The 16,564-nt window shown below is 53.1% G+C and overlaps 1 protein-coding gene across 1 annotated transcript in view; it reads left to right on the forward strand.

The window, feature by feature from the left end:
- LOC144492493 (chromodomain Y-like protein 2) overlaps positions 1 to 16,564 on the forward strand; it is a 137,651-nt gene that overhangs the window by 72,573 nt on the left and 48,514 nt on the right. The window lies entirely within an intron of this gene.

Genomic DNA, 16,564 nt, shown 5'->3' on the forward strand with positions numbered 1-16,564 from the left:
ACCAAATAAACCTGTTGGACTTTAACCTGGTGTTGTTAAAACTCTTACCATTTCTTAGTTCTCCATTATTATTTCCCGTGTCCCATTCTCTAAGGGACCTATGTTCCTTTGGCCTCTCTTTTCATTGTTATATATTTAAAGATGCTTTAGCTGTCCATTTTTATATTACTTGCTAGTTTACCCCTCTTTCATTTTTTGGTCATCTTTTGTTAATTTTTAAAACTTTCCCAATCCTCAGGTTTACCTCTAATCTTTGCCTCATTGTATGTTTTTTTTCTTTCAGTTTAATGCTATCCTTAACTTCCTTGGTTAACCATAATTGGTTAATCCCCTTCCTGGAATCCTTCTTCCTCATTGAGATGGAGACCAGATTCAAAATCAGGTCACTATTAGTTTCTTGTGTCCTACCCAGGAATGCAAGCCTAAGAGAGGCGCGAGAAGAACGTAATCTTTTCAGACCCAGGTGAGACCTAGGTGGAAGTCTTGGAGACTTGTACCGGAATTTTCCCGTCCTGTCCGCCACAGGTAATCATAGCAAGCAGAAGGGGGCAGACCATACAAAGGTCCGTTGACCTCAGGTGGGATTTTCCGGCTTTGGGGTGAGCCCGGCTGGAAAATCCCGCTCTTAGACTTTTATATGGAGAGTTAGGAGTTGCTGTGTGGACAAGGGTATTTGGAACAAAAGTAAAAGCTAAGGGTGGAATTTTACACTGATGGGATTTTCCAGTCCCGTCGAAGTAAATGGAGTTTTGAACAGCTTGCCATATTTACTGCCCCTGACTCCCAACCCTCACCCCCTGACGGGGCTGTAAAATTCCACCCCAGGTTTCATGGGGACAGATTTAACAATGGGGGATATTTTGGAGGTCTGAGGAGCCAAGGAGCCCAACAATAAATGGAATGGACTCGGAGTGAGTGCAAACAATAAGTCGGGTAGCAGATGGTAAAATAAAATTCTCTTCAATTCCTCCACTGTTCCTTTTCACTCTCGTTACAGTGGCATTTACCTCGACAGCTGACTTGCAAAAGTGGACATTTCCATGATGCGGCGCTGGAATGAACTCAGGAGCAGTCAGAATATTTTTAAAGAAGCTTTTATATTTGATGATGGGTTGTGGGCATCGCTGGCTGAGTCAGTGTTTATTGCCCTTGAGAAGGTGATGGTGAACTGCTTTCTTGAACTGTTGCAGTCCATGTGTCAAAGGAACTCCCTCAGTGGGGGTTCCAGAATTTTGACCCAGCGACAGTGAAAGAACAGTGATATACATTTCCAAGTCAGGATGGTGTGTGACTTGGAAGAGAACTTGCAGGTGGTGGTGTTCCCATGAATCTGCTGTCCTGGTTTTTCTAGATGTTACAAGTCGGGGGTTTGGTAGGTGCTATTTAAGTTTATTTATTAGTGTCACAAGGAGACTTACATTAACACTGTAATGAAGCTACTGTGAAAATCCCGTAGTCGCCACACTCCGGCGCCTGTTCAGGTACACTGAGGGAGGATTTAGCCACCTCACCAGCTCGTCTTTTGGACTGTGGGGGGAGCAGGGGCACGCAGAAGAAACCCCCACAGACACGGGGAGAATGTGCAGACTCCGCACAGACAGTGGCCCAGGCCGGGAATCGAACCCGGGTCCCTGGCACAGGGCTAACCACTGTGCCACCGTCTAAGGAACCATGATAAAGTCCTGTAGATGGTGCACAGCGTTGCCACTGTGCGTCGGTGGTGGAGGAAGAACATGTAAAAAAGTAGCCTTAGTTGGCTGTGGTAACTGATTACACATATAGGTATCAAGTGTACGAGTTCCGTCACCAGCAAAGTAGTGAGTGTACTCTGCTATGTTAGACGTACGTGAATATCCTCGAGTATCGATGCAGTTACAGCCACAGTTGCGGCTGGTTTATTCAGAAAGATTTATAGTTGGCTGGAGCTTTGCAACTGCAATCATCTTTGGTGCTTTTCCAAGTTTTTAACGTCAGACTTCTTTTTTATATTAAAGTTTCTTGGCGCAGCAGCCTTCTAAGCTGAGTTCTAACCCGGCAATCTCAGCAGAGCATTGATTTCTAACTCATCGTAACCCGTTTTAAAAATGTTAAACTGAATGCCCTTGTCTGTTGCACACACTATGTACGTTTGTTAAGTCTCTCTCTTACTCATTCCCCTTTTGATGAACCAACTGTAGCATATAGTAACTATAGCATATAGGTGCGGCACAGTGGTTAGTGTGCTGCCTCACAGTGCCAGGGACCCAGGTTCAATTCCGGCCTCGGGTCACTGTCTGTGTGTTGTACACTCTCCCTGTGTCTGAGTGGGTTTCCTCCAGTTGCTCCGGTTTCTTCCCACAGTCCAAAGATGTGCGGGTTAGGTTGATTGGCCATGCTAAATTAACCTTAGTGAGGGGTTAACAGGGTAAATATGAGGGCTTGTGGGAATTGGGCCTGGGTGGGATTGTGGTTGGTGCAGACTCGATGGGCTGAATGGCCTCCTTCTGAACTGTAGGAATTCTATGATTCTATTCTATGATGCTAACTGTAATAACTCCACGGAGGCGAAAGCCCCGTCGCCAAGTTACTTTATTTACACCATACATCTGTACACAGCCAGCTCTCCAGTTGCTCCCTGCTGAATGCAGGCTGGGAGTCTGACATACCTGTTTAAATAGGGAGCATGAGGCTCCCTGATTTAACCATCAATTAGGACTCATCAGGTATCTTTTGATATCAACCAAATAAACGAACTCAAATTAACTTAAGGACAAATTAAAAGGGGCAGCTCCCCAAAAGGAGGGGGAACAGCCCGAACAAAAAACAAAGTACAAAGGAAACTTAAAACATTAAAGGACTCATCAGGTAGCTTTTTCGGCACCAATCAAGTAAACGAACTCAAATTAACTTAGGGACAAAGTAAAAGGGGCGGCTCCCCAAAAGGAAGGGGGAACAGCCCGAACCAAAATCAAAGTCGAAAGGAAACTTAAAACGTCAAACCAAAAGGTGATTATCGGGGTCGATAACACACCCCAGCCCCTGCGGCGCCCAGCGGTCGCGGAAGGCGTCAACCGCGCCCGTGGACACCGCATGCTCCCTCTCCAGAGACACCTGGCCGCGAATGTAGCCGCGGTAGAGGGGCAGACAGTCGGGATGGACGGCCCCGTCGATCGCCCGCTGCCTGGACCTATTGATGGCGCGTCTCGCCAGGCCCAGGAGCAGGTTCACGAGGAGGTCGGCATCCCGACCCGCCCCTCTCCGCACCAGGTGCCCGTAGATCAGGAGCGTGGGACTGAAGTGCAAACAAAACATCAGTAAAAGGTGTTTGAGGAAACCAAAAAGGGTGTGCAGCCTAAAACACAGAACGTAGACATGGTCCACGGACTCCACGAGGCCACAGAAAGGGCAGTCTCGGGAGCCCGTGTACCGGAAAAACCTACGGTTGTACGGCACTGCTGCGTGCAGCACCCTCCACCCCAGGTCCCCGAGATAATTGGGGGAGATCCCTCCGTAGAGGGACCTCCACTGGGGACCTCCGCCGCCCGGCGGCAACAAGGCCCGCCAAGGTGTATCCGGGCGACAGGCGAGGACGCGGTAGTGGAAGGTGTGCAGCAGCAGGCCGTACAGGAAACGCCTCCGCGCGGTGGAAAAGGGCACGGAGGGCATTTCCGCGAGGCGGCACACGCAGTGGGGCACCTGACCCGGGGGGGGAGGTCTAGGCTTCGGGCCAATGTGAAATTCCGTCCGAGCAGGGGAACGCTCGGGCGGGATCCCACCGCACGCCTGCGCCGCCTCTAGACCGCGTGCGCACTCGGGGCCGAGCACGACCGTCCTAAGGTCTCGGATGGCTTTGGCCGCGCGCCAGACGGTCACCCCCGCGCGCTCAGCCAGCACGTCGGGGCTCATCCAGCCCGCTCCTCCGCCATCCAGCACGTCCCCGATCCTGGTCACCCCGGCGTCCACGGCCCTCCTCTCCGCCAGCCACCTGAAGTCGTAAGGCTGGAGGTGCGGATTCCTGAGCAGCGGCTCTCGCACGAGAGCCGCTACTCCTGACGGGGGAGAGCTGCGTCGCGAGGCGACCGTGTTCCAGACCGTGAGGAGGTCCTGGTAAAAGACGGGCAACTCCCGCAGGGAGGTGGGAATACGCCCCAGGTTGATGTGCAGGAGCTGCACGTCGTAATTGAGGCCGTGCAAGTGGCGGAAAAAATACGTCGCCATCGCACGCCATCGTGGAGGAGGCTCGACGTAAAGGTATCGCTGCAGGGTCTGGAGGCGGAAGGTCGCTAGCTGCGTGCGGAGGCACACCAGACCTTGTCCGCCCTCCTCAATCGGGAGATGCAGCACCTCGGCAGCGACCCAGTGCAGTCGGTTGTCCCAGAAAAACCGCACGAGGGCTTTCTGCATATCGGTGACAAAGCCAGGGGGAGGGGTCAAAGTGACCAGCCGGTACCACAGCATGGAGGCGACCAGCTGGTTTATGACGAGAACTCGCGCCCTGTAGGACAGCACTCGGAGCAGTCCTGTCCAGCGACCCAGGCGGGCGGAGACTTTGGCCTCCAACTCCCGCCAGTTCGCCGGCCAGGATTCCTCGGCTGGGCAGAGATGGACCCCCAGGTAGAGGAGGTTGGTCCTGCTCCAGGTGAAAGGCCTGAGCTCCTCCGGAAGGGGGTCCGTCTCCCACGGACCGACCAGGAGTCCGGAGCACTTGGCCCAGTTGATCCTGGCGGAGGACGCGGCGGAGTACACCGCCTGGCATTCTCGCATCCTCCGCAGGTCAGCCGGGTCCGTGAACACGAGGAGCACGTCGTCGGCGTAAGCAGACAGGACCACCCCTACGTCCGGGCCGCGCAGAGTCAAACCCGACAACCTCCTCCGCAAGAGGCGCAGGAACGGCTCCACGCATACAGAATAAAGTTGGCCGGACAAGGGGCAGCCCTGCCGTACTCCTCTCCCAAAGCGAAGGGGCGCCGTCAGGGACCCGTTAACCTTAATCAGACACTCCGCGGCAGAGTAGAGTAATCGGATCCGGGCGACAAACTGCGTCCCGAACCCGAATGCCCGCAGAGTCCCGAGCAAATACTCGTGCTCCACCCTGTCGAACGCCTTCTCCTGATCTAAGGACAAGAAGGCGCTCGACAGACCAGCCCTCTGGGAATGGTGGATCAGGTCCCGGACCAGATGGAGGTTATCGTGAATCGATCGGCCCGGGACCGTGTAGGACTGGTCGGGGTGGATCATGTGGTCCAGCACGGACCCAAGGCGTGAGGCTAATGCCCTGGCAAAGATTTTATAATCCGTGCTGAGGAGGGAGACCGGGCGCCAGTTTTTAAGGCACCGGAGATCCCCCTTCTTTGGCAGCAGGGCAATGACGGCCCTGCGCCACGAAAGGGGCATCTCCCCGGTGGCGTTGCTCTCCTCCAGGACCCCCGCGTAGTCGCCCCCCCAGGACGTCCCAGAACGCCCTGAAGAACTCTACCGTCAGCCCGTCCAGCCCCGGGGCCTTGCCCCGACCGAGGCCATTGAGGGCGCCGGTCAGCTCGGCCACGGCGATGGGGGCCTCGAGCCTGCCGACGCCCTCCGGGCTGACTTGCGGAAGGTCCTCCCACAGAAGTCTGCGGGCATCCTCGCTGGACGGATCCGGAGAGAAGAGGGAGGTGTAATAATCCCGGGCGATGGCCCGGATGCCCTCCGGATCCGAGACGGGGGAACCGTCGTCGGCCAGCAGCGTAAGGAGCTGCTGACGGTTAGCCCGCCCTTTTTCCAGCGAGTAGAAGAAGGGGGAGCCGCGGTCCAGGTCCACCTGGAACTGGAGCCGCGACCTCACGTACGCGCCGCGGGACCCGACCAGTTGCAGGTCCCGCAGCGCGCCCTTCTTCTCCCTGTACTCTAGCCGCAGGGCCGGGTCCGCGTCGGGCTGACTGAGACGTGCCTCCAGGTCGAAGAGCTCCTTCTCCAACTCCTCGAGCCTGGATTTCCGCCTCCTCGTCGACCCCCTCGCGTACTCCTGACAGAAGGTCCGGACGTGAGTCTTGCCCACGTCCCACCATAGCCTCAAGGAGGGGAAGCCTCCCCGCTTCCTTCTCCAGCCGGCCCAGAATCGACGGAACGAGTCCAGGAAGCGCTCGTCCTCCAGCAGCGTGTTGTTGAAGTGCCAGTACGCGGACCCCCCCCGGACGCGAGACGGAGCAAACTCCGCCCACACCAGGTGGTGGTCCGTGCACGGCACCTGCCGTATGGAGGCCGACGGCACGCCGGACACGTGCGCCCTCGAAATGTAAAGGCGGTCGATTCTGGACGCTCCGCCTCCAGGCTTCACGAAACTGAAAGCTCTGGAGCCAGGATGGAGATGTCTCCAGGCGTCCACCAAGTCGTGGGTCCCGAGCAGGTCCCGCAACTTCACCATCGCCGGGGTGCGCTGCCAGAAGCCGGCGCGGTCCCGTGCCTCGAGGGTGCAGTTGAAATCCCCCCCGAGGATGATGCATTCGCCCCCAGCGATGGTGTCGAGGTGAGCGGACACTTTCTCGTAGAAAGTCGTTTGCTGCGGTCCGGCGCCCGGGGCGTAGACGTTCAGCAAGTGAATGACCACGCCCCCCACACGGACCGTCAAGTGCAGCAACCGGCCTGGCACCGGCTCCTTGACCCCCAAGATCTCCGGCTGAAAAGTCGGGGCCAACAAGATAGCCACCCCGCTAGAAGCGAGAGTGAGGTGGCTCATGTAGACCCCTCCTCGCCACTCCAGGAGCCATCGGGCTTCGTCTCCCGGAATGGTACGGGTTTCTTGCAGGAAGCACACCGCATACTTCCCGTCGCGGAGGACCGAGAAGTTCTGGAACCTGCGGAGTGGCTCGCTGCTGCCGTTGACGTTGAGGCTGGCTATAATTACCTTCATGTCAGTAGCATTGTGCCACCGTCACCACTTATCTAAGTGCGTGGGGGGCGCTGGCGCAAAACGCGCCAGTCCGCTCCCCCTCGAGCCCGTCGAGGAACTCCCGTACCCGACGCCGCTCTCTTTCAGTCAGGTCCGACGCGGCCTGGGAGCAGGCCCGCGTGGACCGGACGAGCAGCGCCAGGTCCGACCAACGGTCGAGGGCCAGTCGGACGCTGTCAGGGCGACCAGAATGGTCTTTGATAAAGGCCCTGAGTTCCCCAAGGGGGATGAGGGGCGACTCGGTGAGGGGCACGGGGGAGTCCCCCGCCTCGCTACAGGTGGACCCTGAAACGATCCCCGTGCCCACCACCGAGCAGCTTACCTCCTCGGGGCCGTCGCCCTTCGACTCCGAGTCCCCCGCCGCAGGGCGTGCGGCGGGCGGCACGGAGCCGCCGACTAGTCCTGACTCCCCCCCGATCCCGCCCCCAGGATCGGCGGAGGAGGGGTTCCCCTCGGGCTCTCGACCCTGGGTTTGTGGGTCCGTGGGCGGCGGCGGCTCCGTCCCCCTCCCCGCCCCGAACGCCTGGACACCCCCCAAGCCCGGAGAGCCCTCCGGATTCATGTTGGGGGTGCCCAGCATCAAAGGCTGGGACAGAGAGGGGGAGATAAATTCCTCGCCACCGCCGCCCAGGGACCCGAAAATTGGGGTGCCGCTCCAGTCCCCCGGCAAGCTGTAAAAGAACGACGGGTCGAATTCGACCGGGCTGAACGGAGCCGCGAGGGCCCCGCTCACACCCGGCCTCGGGGAGACCCGTCCGGGGGACTGCAGCAGCACGTGTTTTAGTTTCTGTTTCTTCTTGTCCCCGGTCTGGGGACAAGGTGTAAAATCAGGTGGGGGCGTGGCCGGCGATGACATGAACGGGGGGCGGGGCCCACAAACTTCAAACCCCACGACTCCCGAGGGGCAGCGCCTCTTCTTGTTGTTGCGCCCGTGGGTGGGAGACGCTGCCCGCACCCCGCCCCTCTTAACCTTGCCACGCCCCTTTATTCTCCCCATTACGTCCCCCGATGGTGTCTGTGCCGGCTCGGGGTCGCGTACCCCCCCACACCCGGACCCGGGAGCATGCGCACCCGCGACGCCGGGCCCAGCACAGGACGCTGAGGCGCCCACGGGCCCGGGAGATGGTTTGGGAGGGGGGCCGGAGGTGGCTGTGTTCCCCGAGCCGGCAGCCGGTGTGACTGGGGTGGAGGGGGTCGGGGTCACGTTCCCCCCCTTTTCTTCCCTTTCCCCGGGGTCTTCTGGCCTCGCGGAGGCTCCACTCCCTCCCTGCCGGCAGCCAAGGTGGCGGCTGCTGCCGGCATGGTCTCCCCTTGCGGGGGGCCAGGTGGTGCTTGCTTGGGGGGAGAGGGGGCTGCGGCGCCAGATGCGGCCGCCTTGGATTGGGGGTCGGCGGCCGCCTTGGAGACGGGGCAGTTCTTTTTAATATGCCCCGCCTCCTTGCAGGCATGGCACCGCACGCCGTCCGCGGACCAGAAGACCCGGTAAGTAGCCCCATCGAAGGGGACATTAAAGCCCCCTTCCAGGCACTCCTCCCGGGCCAGGCGGACATAAACCTGGCGCCGGAAGGAGTACACGTGCCGGAGGGCCTCGTCACGAAGACCGAGCGGGACCGGCGCCACCTCGGACCTGACCTCCCCCAGTAGATGGAGGTGGGGGAGGAGGAGCTCCACGGGGATGAAGGGCGGGACGTTCGAGATGACCACTCGGTGGGCGGTGGCCTCCAGGGGGTCCACCGCCAAGAACGTCCCGCCCACTGTGAGCCCCTTTTCCAGGGCGAGGTGGACCGCCCGCTCGGCCTTCAGAAAGAATACGGCCTTGCCGTACATCTTAGAGGCTGCGACAATGGCTGAGGGGCCGACAACCCCAGCCATTGCCCGAACGCACGCCTCGATGGTCATGTCGGGGTGGGCGTAGCACTTTACCCCAAGCTGTTTTGTGATCAATTTAAAAGGTGGCAGGGCCTTGGGTGCCGTGGGGGCCCTGGCTGCCGCCACACCTGCATAGGTGGGCCTGGAGGGCCCTGCCACCGGCGACGGTGTTGTGGTCGCCATGATTTGATGACTGGTGCTACGCCCACCCCGAGACTGCTCAGATGTACGGCAGGGCGTGTATGTTGTGGCTTATCCGTGGGGTGGGAGTGTGGAGGGAGGGATGGGTGAGGGGCCTCTCTGGCCTATGTGGGGCACAGAGAGGGGGGTAGAGAGGGAAGGGAGTATGGGTGTGGTGGGCAGGAGGGGTGGGGGGGGTGGGGGACAGAGAGGGAACGAGGGAGGGAGGGGTGGGTGAGGGTTCAGGCACTCTCCCCGGATTATCAGAGAGGGAGAGAGAGGGGGACGAAGGACAGGGCACCGAGGAGGGCTGGTGCCCCAGACAGGAGGGTGCAGGGGGTTGCAGCAGCAGGTGGCGGGGGTGGGGGGGACTTCTCCTCTTCAGCCCGAGGCCTAACAATGAAATAGTCCGGGGTGTCTTCACCCCCCACCCCTGTGGATGGTGAAAAAACGAAAGTTCTTTAGTCTTTCTCTCACCCTCACTTTTCAGGCACAGGCTCCCAACGATGGGGGCACCAGCCCAACAACTCAGTCCTTAGATGTTCCGGGTCCCGCTGTGCTCAGTGTTGTCCTCCCTCCTGCAGATGGACGCACTCTTCCTCTTCCTCTCTCCCTCTCTCTGGAAGAGAGCACCTTCCAGTGGCTAGGTGGCAGGTGGGGGCGATAGCTGTTCCTCCCTTCTTGTTCTGCCTTCCTCCTCTCTCCTTCCAATGGCAAGAACCTTTCACCCAGCTCCTTCTTTCTCTGTAGCAGCAGGTAAGTAATCGACTTCTTGTGACAGAGCTGTAACACAGCCAGCTCTCCAGTTGCTCCCTGCTGAATGCAGGCTGGGAGTCTGACATACCTGTTTAAATAGGGAGCATGAGGCTCCCTGATTTAACCATCAATTAGGACTCATCAGGTATCTTTTGATATCAACCAAATAAACGAACTCAAATTAACTTAAGGACAAATTAAAAGGGGCAGCTCCCCAAAAGGAGGGGGAACAGCCCGAACAAAAAACAAAGTACAAAGGAAACTTAAAACATTAAAGGACTCATCAGGTAGTTCATACTTTAGCAAGCCAACCTCATTAGCCTGGCTGAAGTCATCACACTAACTATAGCATATCTAAAATCTTATGGCTTCTTTATTGTCTAGAATTGATTTCAACCTATGGTGAGATCATTTATTGTCAAAATCAGTCTTATCTTTTGGGCTACGAAAAGGACGCAAGTAGTTAATTAAAATTCATTCATGACTGAAGTGTTAGTAGATTATGGATACAATGATGAGTTACTCTCTTATCCCCATCTCCAATGGCCTGTGGTGTCTCCTGAGGGGTAAGCTTTTATCAAAGGATGTTGAAAAGGTGGTTTTCTAATCTGTAGGCCTCTTGTATGACTGGATAACAGTATTGTTCAAATCAACCAGCACCGATGGAAATAAATGCCCATCACAGTTTCATTCAGTTGCTACCACTTTCATTATTTATCTTTTGAGGTGAATTGCATCCCCAGTGCAACCGTGAAGTAAATTAGATCTTCCTTCATTTTTATGGCCTACTTTCTCTAGGTGAGTCGTTTATTACTGCTCTGCTTCCAGTTCATCAAAAGAAAAACATGTGCCTGTATTGAACCTTTGCTGTTCTCAGGATGTCCTGATGTGGAGATGCCGGCGTTGGACTGGGGTAAACACAGTAAGAAGTTTAACAACACCAGGTTAAAGTCCAACAGGTTTATTTGGTAGCAAAAGCGACACAAGCTTTCGGAGCTCCAAGCCCCTTCTTCAGGTGAGTGGGAATTCTGTTCACAAACAGGGCATATAAAGACACAAACTCAATTTACATGAATAATGGTTGGAATGCGAATACTTACAGCTAATCAAGTCTTTAAGATACAAAGAACGTGAGTGGACAGAGCATCAAGACAGGCTAAAGAGATGTGTATTGTCTCCAGACAAGACAGCCAGTGAAACTCTGCAGGTCCAGGCAGGCTGTGGGGGTTACAAATAGTGTGACATGAACCCAATATCCCGGTTGAGGCCGTCTTCGTGTGTGCGGAACTTGGCTATCATTGTCTGGAGACAATACACATCTTTTTAGCCTGTCTTGATGCTCTCTCCACTCACGTTGTTTGTATCTTAAAGACTTGATTAGCTGTAAGTATTCGCATTCCAACCATTATTCATGTAAATTGAGTCTGTGTCTTTATATGCCCTGTTTGTGAACAGAATTCCCACTCACCTGAAGAAGGGACTTGGAACTCCGAAAGCTTGTGTGGCTTTTGCTACCAAATAAACCTGTTGGACTTTAACCTGGTGTTGTTAAACTTCTTACTCAGGATGTCCCACAGCCACAGCTAACTAGAGAGGTTACGTAGACGTTTACAGTGTTGTCAAAAAGAGCCGTATGCCTGAGGGCAGTTTTAACACTCAGCAAGGGGTGATCACGAAATGAATAAAGGGGGAGATTAGATACCGACAGGAATTTCAGGAGTCCGCGTCCGCAAATCGCAGCAAGTTAACAGTATTCGGAAAGCAGATGGTGTCGTAGGCTTCATCACAAAGGGTTGGAGTATATGAGTCAGGATGTCTTTCTGATTCACTACCACAGAAAGTAGTTGAGGCCAAAACGTTGTGTGATTTCAAGAAGAAATTAGATATAGCTCTTGGGTCTAAAGAGATCAAGGGAAATGGGGGGAGGGGGGGATCAGGATATTGAATTTGATGATCATCCATGATCATAATGAATGGCGGAGCAGGCTCGAAGGGCCAAATGGCCTACTCCTGCTTCTAGTTTCTGTGTTTCTATAAAGGGCTGTGCTGAGACCACACCGAGAGTACTGTGTACAGCTTTGGTCTCTATAGTCTCTGGAGTTTAGAAGAATGAGGTGACTTCATTGAAATTCTTAGAGAGATTGACAGGGTAGATGCTCGGAGGCTGTTTTCTCTGGTTGGAGGTTCTAGAGCTTGGAGTCATTGGTATCAGGATAAGGGGTCATTTATGTTGTATGCTGAGTCTGTTTCACAAAGAGTATACAGTGAAGGGTACTGTTTCTTGTGCGCTATACAATCAAAGCATACCGTACATAGGTAAGGAACGGAGAGAGTGCAGAATGTAGTGTTACAGTCATAGCTAGGGTGTAGAGAAAGATCAACTTAATGCAAGGTAAGCCCATTCAAAAGTCTGAAGACAGCAGGGAAGAAGCTGTTTTTGAGTCGGTTGGTTCGTGTCCTCAGACTTTTGTATCTTTTTCCTGACGGAAGAAGGTGGAAGAGAGAATGTCCGGTGTGCACGGGGTCCTTGATTATGCTGGCTGCTTTTCCGAAGCAGCGTGAAGTGTAGACAGAGTCAGTGGATGGGAGGCTGGTTTGCATGATGGACTGGGCTTTATTCACAACCCTTTGTAGTTTCTTGCAGTTTTGGACAGAGCAGGAACCATACTAAGCTGTGATACAGCCAGAAAGAATGCTTTTTATGGTGCATCTGTAAAGGTTGATGAGAGTCATAGCGGACATGCCAAATTTCCTCGGTCTCCTGAGAAAGTAGAGGCGTTGGTGGGCTTTCTTAACTATAGCGTCCGTATGGAGGCACCAGGACAGGTTGTTGGTGCTGGATACCTAAAAGCTTGAAGCTCTCAACCATTTCTACTTCATCCCCATTGATGTAGACAGTGGCATGCCCTCCACTACACTTCCTGAAGTCGATGACTATCTCCTTCGTTTTGTTGACATTGAGGGAGAGATTATTATCGTTGCACCAGTTCACCAGATTCTCTATCTCTTTCGTGTACTCTGTCTCGTCATTGTTTGAGATCTGACCCACAATGGTGGTGTCATCAGCAAACTTGAAAATCAAGTGAAGGGGAATTTGGCCACACAGTCAAATGTGTATAAGGAGTACAGTAAGGGGCTGAGGACACAGCCTTGTGGAGCACCAATGTTGAGGATGATCGTGGAGGAGGTGTTGTTGCCTATCCTTACTGACTGCGGTCTGTGAGTTAGGAAGTCTCGGATCCAGTTGGAGAGGGAGGAGCCAAGCCCCAGGTCACGAAGTTTGGAGATGAGTCTCGTGGGAATAATGGTGCTGAAGGCTGAGCTGTAATCTATGAATAGGAGTCTGTTATCTAGATGTTCCAGGGTTGAGTGCAGGGCCAGGGAGGTGGCTTCTGCTGTGGACCTGTTGAAGTGATAGGTGAACTGTAGTGGATCCAGGCAATCTTGGAGGCAGGAATTGATTTGTGCCATGACTAACCTTTCAAGGAAGGAGAGGATCAAATATGAAGGTAGGCTAGCCAGTAACATTAGGAATGATAGTAAAAGTTTCTTTAAATACATTAAAAACAAACGGGAGGCAAAAGTAGACATTGGGCCGCTCCAAAATGACGCTGGTAATCTAGTGATGGGAGACAAGGAAATAGCTGAGGAACTTAATAAGTACTTTGCGTCAGTCTTCACAGTAGAAGACATGAGTAATATCCCAACAATTCAGGAAAGTCAGGGGGCAGAGTTGAATATGGTTGCCATCACAAAGGAGAAAGTGCTAGAGAAACTAAAAGGTCTGAAAATTGATAAATCTCCGGGCCCAGATGGGCTACATCCTAGAGTTCTAAAGGAGATAGCTGAAGAAATAGTGGAGGCGTTAGTTATGATCTTTCAAAAGTCACTGGAGTCAGGGAAAGTCCCAGAGGATTGGAAAATCGCTGTTGTAACCCCACTGTTCAAGAAGGGAACAAGAAAAAAGATGGAAAATTATAGGCCAATTAGCCTAACCTCAGTTGTTGGCAAAATTCTAGAATCCATCGTTAAGGATGAGATTTCTAAATTCTTGGAAGTGCAGGGTCGGATTAAGACAAGTCAGCATGGATTTAGTAAGGGGAGGTCGTGCCTGACAAACCTGTTAGAGTTCTTTGAAGAGATAACAAATAGGTTAGACCAAGGAGAGCCAATGGATGTTATCTATCTTGACTTCCAAAAGGCCTTTGACAAGGTGCCTCACGGGAGACTGCTGAGTAAAATAAGGGCCCATGGTATTCGAGGCAAGGTACTAACATGGATTGACGATTGGCTGTCAGACAGAAGGCAGAGAGTTGGGATAAAAGGTTCTTTCTCAGAATGGCAACCGGTGACAAGTGGTGTCCCGCAGGGTTCAGTGTTGGGGCCACAGCTGTTCTCTTTATATATTAACGATCTAGATGACGGGACTGGGAGCATTCTGGCCAAGTTTGCCGATGATACAAAGATAGGTGGAGGGGCAGGTAGTATTGAGGAGGTGGGGAGGCTGCAGAAAGATTTAGACAGTTTAGGAGAGTGGTCCAAGAAGTGGCTGATGAAATTCAACGTGGGCAAGTGCGAGGTCGTACACTTTGGAAAAAAGAATAGAGGCATGGACTATTTTCTAAACGGTGACAAAATTCATAATGCTAAAGTGCAAAGGGACTTGGGAGTCCTAGTCCAGGATTCTCTAAAGGTAAACTTGCAGGTTGAGTCCGTAATTAAGAAAGCAAATGTAATGTTGTCATTTATCTCAAGAGGCTTGGAATACAAAAGCAGGGATGTACTTCTGAGGCTTTATAAAGCACTGGTTAGGCCCCATTTGGAGTACTGTGAGCAATTTTGGGCCCCACACCTCAGGAAGGACATACTGGCACTGGAGCGGGTCCAGCGGAGATTCACACGGATGATCCCAGGAATGGTAGGCCTGACATACGATGAACGTCTGAGGATCGTGGGATTATATTCATTGGAGTTTAGGAGGTTGAGGGGAGATCTGATAGAAACTTACAAGATAATGAACGGCTTAGATAGGATGGACGTAGGGAAGTTGTTTCCATTAACAGGGGAGACTAGGACGCGGGGGCACAGCCTTAGAATAAAAGGGAGTCACTTTAGAACAGAGATGAGGAGAAATTTCTTCAGCCAGAGAGTGGTGGGTCTGTGGAATTCATTGCCACAGAGGGCTGTGGAGGCCGAGACGTTGAGCGTCTTCAAGACAGAAATTGATAAATTCTTGATTTCTCGAGGAATTAAGGGCTATGGGGAGAGAGCGGGTAAATGGAGTTGAAATCAACCATGATTGAATGGTGGAGTGGACTCGATGGGCCGAATGGCCTTACTTCCGCTCCTATGTCTTATGGTCTTATGGTCTTATAATTCCACGATCTGGATAACTACAGGATAAGATTGTGGGAATGTTCGGGATGCGGGGGGGGGGGCGGGGGGGCGGTGGGGGGGGGGAGCAGAAAATGAGTTGCAAGTTATGAGGCAACACTGGGGTGGCAATGTATACGGGCCAAAATTTATCCCAAAATCAACCAGCAAAAATAAATTAGTTCCCTTATCTCTGCTGTGTGTGTGAGAGCTTGTTATTCATAAATTGGCATTTCTTACATTGCAACAGTGACTAACTTCAGTTTGTTGGTTGGCTGTCAGTTGCTTTCGGGCATCCTAAGAGTGTGAAAGGTGCTGTATAAATGGTCAGCATCTAAAACCATACTGTGGCCTCCGGGTAAACGACCTGTGTACATCTGGACACTGAACGATCTCAGCTGCCAAAGAACCCTTCACCGGTGTGCCTTCTGTTGGATGAGCTTTTATGATTGGCGTTACAGAAATGCAAATTCCCTTTCCTTTATCTTTCATTAAGCAGCTCTGTTCCAGTGATAAAACTCCACCAGAGCTCCATCCACATTTCTTCATCTCACCCCCATCACATATCCAGCTAACCCTTTCTCCATCCACCATGTGTTTATCAAGCTTGCTCTTAAACGTATCTGTGTGGCTTGCCTTAACGACCCCGGACACTCTCAGTAAAACGTTACTTTTTTAAAAATGTTTTATTCCTTCATGGGGTGTGGGAGTCTCTGGCTGGACCAACTTTTATTGCCCCGTCCCTACTTGCCCTTGAACTGAGCGATTAGCCATACAGACCATGCCATGCACGATGGCACAGTGGTTAGCACTGCTGCCTCACAGCGCTAGGGATCCAGGTTCAATTCCGGCCTCAGGTGACTGTGTGGAGTTTGCACGTTCTCCCCGTGCCTACATGGGTTTCCTCCGAGTGCTCCAGTTTCCCCCCACAGGCCAAAGATGTGTACGGTTAGATGGGTTGGCTATGCTGAATTACCCTTTAGTGTCCAAAGATGTGTAGGTTAAATGGATTGGCCATGGTAAATGCGCAGGATTACAGGGATAGGGCGGAGGGGAGGGCCGGAGTGGGATGCTCTTTCGGAGAGTTGGTGCAGTCTCGATGGGCCGAATGGCATCTCTCTGCACTGTAAGGATTTTATGATTCCATTTCAGAGTCAACCACATTGCGATGGATCTGGAGTCACATGTAGGCCAGATCAGGAAAGGATGGCAGATTTCCTTCGCCAGGGGACTTTAATGAACCAGATGGGTTTTTGCGACAATTAACAATGGTTTCATGGTCATTTATCGAATTTAAATCCCATCCTCTGCCATGGAGAGATTTGAACACGGGTTCCTAGAGCAATGCTTGGGTGTTTGGATTACTAGTTCAGTGACAATATCACTACGCTTGAGGCTCAAAGAAGAGAGGGTTAGGTGGTAAAACTGTGGACTGGGCCTTCACAGCAGGCAATGCAAGACCTTTAGACAGTGGAAGGA

The sequence above is a fragment of the Mustelus asterias genome, chromosome 4 (genome assembly GCF_964213995.1).
Source record: "Mustelus asterias chromosome 4, sMusAst1.hap1.1, whole genome shotgun sequence".
NCBI lineage: Eukaryota > Metazoa > Chordata > Chondrichthyes > Carcharhiniformes > Triakidae > Mustelus > Mustelus asterias.